The sequence below is a fragment of the Pyrgilauda ruficollis genome, unplaced genomic scaffold (assembly GCF_017590135.1).
Source record: "Pyrgilauda ruficollis isolate IOZ18807 unplaced genomic scaffold, ASM1759013v1 scaffold25, whole genome shotgun sequence".
In the NCBI taxonomy this organism is placed as follows: Eukaryota; Metazoa; Chordata; class Aves; order Passeriformes; family Passeridae; genus Pyrgilauda; species Pyrgilauda ruficollis.
In genome coordinates this window covers 17,802,754-17,808,753 of record NW_024523822.1, presented here as the reverse complement: position 1 = coordinate 17,808,753, position 6,000 = coordinate 17,802,754, and the positions used below count along the sequence as shown (strand labels likewise).

The 6,000-nt window shown below is 43.9% G+C and overlaps 1 protein-coding gene across 1 annotated transcript in view; it reads right to left on the bottom strand.

Moving 5' to 3' along the window:
* Nucleotides 1-222: 222 nt before the first annotated feature.
* The window catches only part of ZHX2 (zinc fingers and homeoboxes 2), a 45,448-nt gene continuing 39,670 nt past the window's right edge, over nt 223-6,000 (bottom strand). Inside the window, exon 4 of the mRNA XM_041470727.1 lies at nt 223-1,497. The gene's annotated coding sequence lies outside the window, so the exon portion shown is untranslated. The remainder of the gene's footprint in view (nt 1,498-6,000) is intronic.

Genomic DNA, 6,000 nt, shown 5'->3' with positions numbered 1-6,000 from the left:
CCTGCAGGAAACACCTCACTGACATGGGGAAATAAACATTCACGGAGTCCACTTTAATACAGTTGGTATTTGCCAAATACTGCAAAACCAGTAAAACCCTCATCGCAGCTCTAAAGGCATCAAACTCCTGTGCACAAAGTTTGGGCTGAGGTTGCGTGGGGTTTGGTTTTCTTGGGTTTTATTTATTTATTTTAGAGTAAAACAAAAGAGTTGAGAAAAAAGTTACCAAAATTTTTAGCCTTTGTTTTATTGAGTTACAACAAATCAGCAACAAGTTAGAAAAGTTGGATTTATTCAAACTCCCTAGCATCCTATTTGTGCAGCGTACTGAAAGGTGGGCAAGTTTTCCAACCCCAGCTCATCAGAGGAATGAGCACTGAACAGCTCTTGCACCCGGGCTCCTGCTCCCCTCTGCTCCCTCCTCACACATGCACAGACAGACATCCCCACACAAATCCAAATTAGCAATATTTGAAAAAAAGTGCACTCAGGAACCTAAGAGTGATCTAAAAATTTAGTGGCACGGGTTAATAAGAAACTTCTGTTGTGCGCGACAACGTCTAAAGCTGGAGGGCAGCCTGCTGGTTATGGTGTCCATCACTGTACCAGCCAAAGAAACACAAATACATTTGGATTATGAAGCATCTTCATTTCCTCATTCCAACCCCTCTGGGAGTTATACTGCATGTTTAAACAAAAAGTGCTTAAAAAAACCTCCAAACCAATAATCAAAAAAAGGCATTCTGGCCAAATCTTCAGAGACCCACAGCTGGGGCTGGCTGGTGAAAAGTGAAGTACAGGAGCTGGAGAAGACTTGCCTTGTAGAAGCATGGAAAAGCAGAGATTTAATTATTTGAATCAGTAGCAGGTGGCCATAGAACAAAACAAAAAAGTCAAAACAACAAGAGAAAAAACCAAAAAACCAAACCCCACTGGTCCAGAACATGATTAACTGGTCTGAAATGTAAACTGGAGTGGGGATCTGGGCTCAGGTGTTGATCTGCACCAAGACAATTCCAAAAGATTGCAACTCTTTCTTAAAACACTTCAGGAAAAAAAACCCAAAATCTCCCTCTTCCACAAAAGACACTTCCCTCCCCCCATCCAACCCCAAAATTTCTCAATTGCATTATATGCAAGAATAACTTGCACTTATTAAAAAAATTAACAAAATTTTTATGTTGTACAAATCTGTTCCAGTAGAAGAAGAGGCTGGGCAGGAAAATGGGTAGGAGAGAAACTAAGAGAAAACTATATACAAGAACCCTTTCCTCTCTCTTTCTTCTCTTTTGTAATGCAGTAGTAGGACTTTGGCACTATCAACAATTCCATGGTGACGCTCCATGAGAATATTTCTTCCCACTGTGCCTCCACAAGCGCAGTTTGAGACTTGGACTCACAACACACTCTCTCACTCAGGCAGGAAAATAGAGATTTCTTCTATTTTCAGAGAGCATTTCCCCTTCAACATCAGGACAGTGCAGCTGAGGAGTACCCCTGAAAAAATTACAACAGCACCATATTATTTTTTAAGGCACTATGAACTGTTTGAACTGTTAACTATGATGAGACCTGGTTTGCATCCCTGCACGTATGGAAACACTGTTTTGTGTTAACTGTACCCTGAGGCCTATCCTTATCACAGCCTCATCTGGTAGGGTGTTGCATTTTTCCTGCATGTAACACCCAGCTAATAATCCCCTATAGACTTCTAACAGGGATATGTGGTCCAGCCTTGGCTCAGGCAGATCCTCACACTGACTCAAAATGATGCGTGCACGTGTTTGGGGAAACTACTTTGCAACCACAGGACAGACAGTGCTAAACCAAGAAGACTTCAGGTCTTTCTCCCCCACAAAATGCCCTTGTAATACTTCCCATTTTACATTATTTTAGAAAATTATACACACTAAAAGACAGTGGAAAAAGTTGGATGTGCCTGTGCTCTGCAGAGCAGCCTCCTGGTTCTGCTATCTCTCCTGCACCTACATAAAGGCTGCACAATTGGACCAAAGATCAAAAGATGACCCCTCAAAACCCAACCTTCAAATAGCCACCAATTCACACGTATCCCCAGTTCCCAGCAAAAAGCAAGGGCTCTATGACAGGGATTATGCTCAGTTTTTCCACACTGAGGTGTGAATGTGCAAGAAGTGCAAACATCCTCTTCACCCACCCTGCAGCAATGCTCACTGAAACCTGAGCTGACTTGTTATTTCACACCTCTTATGGATGTTGCTGTCTGGTCTGTTATTTCCCACAGAAGCAGTGGGCTCTATCTGGCATCTGCAATGCAGTCAAACCCAGGGAAAGGCCATAGGCTTGCACCAACATCAAGGGGAAAAGTCCTCCCGCCCTTGAGACCTTCCCACACAGGCCCCTGTTCGTCCTGACTCACTGGAAAATTTTAATTGCTGCACTGGGTTTTGCTTCTCCCTCTGAAATTCTTCATTATATTAGAGCTGGAGTCTCTAACGTACCTTACCCATTTCAGGGGAAAAACCATGTCCTCCCTACTTCAGCCTTATTCCCTCAAAAGTTTTAGGGTGACCTGAAATCTGCAAAAAACACTGATCAAGGTCAATCCCATGCTGAGTTACTTCAGGATGCTGACTTGGAGCCCAGCACCAGTAGCAGACACTACTGTGAGCTTTCTAAATGAAAGCCTAAGCCTCAAGAAAAGGGAGAACTTGGGCAGAAAGTGAGAAACCCCAGTGATGTTCACTTCTGGTGGTTTTGGACACTGAGGGATGCACTGGGTCACTGGCAAGCAAGTCATCTCTGCTCCTGAAACAGTGCAGAAGGGGCTGGAGATGCCAGGAGGACCCAGACTACCTCTGAGGCTCAGTATCATGCATTCAGCAGATACAACTGATGACTGCCTTCAGGCTTTTTTTTTTTTTTTTCCTACTGTGCAACTTTCACACATGGTTTGACTTTGGCAAATCTCCACAGAGCAGAGGTCACAGCCATCAAGATCCAGGGACTTCAGCTACCTCGTTCCCACCATGATCCACAGGCTTTGGTGCCTGTATCTTGCAGGGTTCATGCTTAAAAAAGGAGGTCATGAAATAACTCCAAAAAAAGACAGTTTACTGTGGAAAGGTGGTGATGGGGGAAAACACCAGATCATTCTGAGAAAAAAACAAAAGCTCTGATCTTGGGAAATCCCCACAGGGAGACAGCACTAAAGAAAGCCAGCAGAAGCTGCCAAACACTCTGGCACGCTCTGGTCCTGCTCTCCTGTCTGAGCTGTAGTTTGCTGTGTTTAATTCAGAACCAGTTTCTGTTTGTTGAGTTTGTGCAAAGGAGGACAAGGGACCCAAGTCTGACCCGTGCTGTTGGAAGGCAGGAACCTCTCTACTGATGGAAAGGGAGCTACAGCTCTCTCCTGACAGAGCAGTTGGGCCTCACTCCAAGAGGGACACAAAGCTTCGTGACAGTCCGGAACACTTCCAGAGATGGCTTTAAGTGCACCCTACAGCAGCCACTCAACATCTGGAAGGCCTGGTACCCTATGGGGACAGATCTCCCAACCCCACTATTCAAGAAAGCTGATATGCTCCATGGAATAAATCCAATTTTGCCAAAAGCTTCAGATACAGACTTAGTAACAGAGCCTCTTCTTAGTCCCGGGATGGCATTGCAGAGGCTGGCACAAATCCTGCTCTCACAGAGGCCCAGTCCCTTGTGAAATTCCCTCTAGCTGCAGAATCTGCCAAACATGGATTAGTTTTGGAAAAACTTGGTTTTTTAAGGCATAAGGTCTGTGTAGGCTATAACACAAATGCTCTCTAGTAGTTCCAAAATCTTCTAAAGCTACATACTGGAGAAGAGAGTGACTGAGATGGTCTGGAAGAACTGAGATTTTACAAAAGCCACACATAAATTCAGTCAAGAAGGGTATGGAGGTCAATCATCAAAAACCTTTCATTTTGGACTATGTAGATCAAGCTGGCAAAACAGCAACACCACGAATGTGAAAGGAGTATGCTTCTGCCTGATGTATGGCTCAGCAGTGAGAGACTCACACAGTAAGAGTGGCTGTGTGAGAGACAAGAGGAATCCCTTGTCAGCTCTTCAGTCCACCTCTTACATGTGGGACCTGAAGAGCATGTTAGGAAAAATCAAGTTTTTATGACAACTGACAGAAATAAGTTCCCTGTCAGGTCATACAAAAGTCTCTGCTTTTGAGTCATACCCTGGATGTCACTTGGGATAACACCTTGTTAATTTAACACCAAAATTTTAGCTGAAAATTTCTAAGACTGGCTGCCCAATGAAAGCTTAGAAAAAGTAGCTGAGATTATTCCCTGAGTCCCATCAGCGTGGGGTATAAAGATCCCAATTTTTGTGTCACAATGACTGTGGCAATGCCTCCATGCGTGCACCACAGAGCAGGCACTCGCATTCCTCAGCTGAATATTACAGGCAGAATATAGGAAAAAAAAAAAGACTTTTTAAAGTCCCCAGAGCAGCACACTGAGAAACTGGCAAGGAGCAGAGGACAAAAGGACCCTGTGACCAGGCTTGCACGCTGTTAGCAGTAGAAGCAGTAGAAGTCCTGTTCCAGTACACCTTTTCTCAGCAGGTGTATTTTACACACAACCACCAGAAAGCTCCTCATCAAAAGGATCATTCAGCAACAGTTTAACTGAGATTAAAGTTCTCATAAAAATTCCTCTCTGATAACACTTGAGCACCTCCAGAGCCCTGAAGCTTTATGGCCAACATCTGTCCCAGGACACAGTGGCAGGAGGTTCACTCCACTCCTGACACTGCTCACAAGCACAAAACCTACGCTGCTGGAAGGGAGCTCTGCAGATCTTGGTTTCATAGCACAAGAGGTTTGTAAGAAACAGGGGTTTCAGGCAATTCCCCCTGCTCCTGCCTTCTTCTCCACTGCCCCTCTGAGCCCCTGGTCTGCTCCCTCTCCTCAGAATCAACAGTTGTAGCTGGAAGGGGGAAATGTTCGGGAATAACAACCCGGAGAGAAAGAATCCCACAATGCATTTATTCGTCACACGTTTGACTTTAAAAGGCAGATCAGATCCTGGCTCTCCCTCTTATGTGGCTGCACAAAAGTGGCACCCCAGTGTGCCTCTGGCTGATGTTCCCACATCCTTCTTCCTTTAATCCCTGCCTTTGAGACACAGGTAACACCTGTTCCTCACATCCCTAATTACCAACTTTTCCAAGGAAAATGGAGGACAATGCCTTGCAATGCAGTCTGAATCTTTTAAGATATTTTGTTATAAAGATGCTGTCATAACATTTCTCAAGATTATCTAACAAAATTCATAGTTAAAAAGAATACCACTTCAGGATTGTTTTTTTTTTTCCAACTCAGAGAATGTCCAAGAGACTCTGGGACAAGTACTGCACATGGAGAAAGTGGCATGCTAGGCAGCAGGGCTTGCTGCCAAAAACTGCACTGCTGCAACAGGTAGTTCAATCCAAGTACTGGCAGCTATAATAGCAGAAGTCTTAAATACAAGTGTGGAGGCACTTCTAGCAGTCCTGGCTTTTTTTTTTTTTAATTTTTTTTTAAATTTTTATTTTTAAGGAATTGCTAAATTATATTTTACTTTTTAGATGCCAGAAAATTACCAATTTTCTCAAACAGGTGTTCTCTCACTATAGTTTTTAATGCAGGATGCTGAGCTTTCTGTAGGATAAGCTCTAAAGTTGTGGTTTAAGGAAACTCCAGCTTGGGAGAGACAGATTCAGGTATACTGAGCACAAAATGTTACAGGTTCCAGTGAACTCAATTCAACGTGCAAGAATTACTGACAGTGCTTGTTCCAGATTTACACCTGTGCAGTTGCAATCAGAAACAGGTTTCAGCTCTCCAAATAACAAGTCCTTTCGCATTGGGAAAGATCATATGACCCCCTCCTTAAAGCCAGACCCTGCAGCTTGCTTTTAAATTCAAGATCCTGTGAAGAAGAGCTGCTAAACACCCACACAGCTTAGTCTGGGGCATTTCCTAAGCCTCTA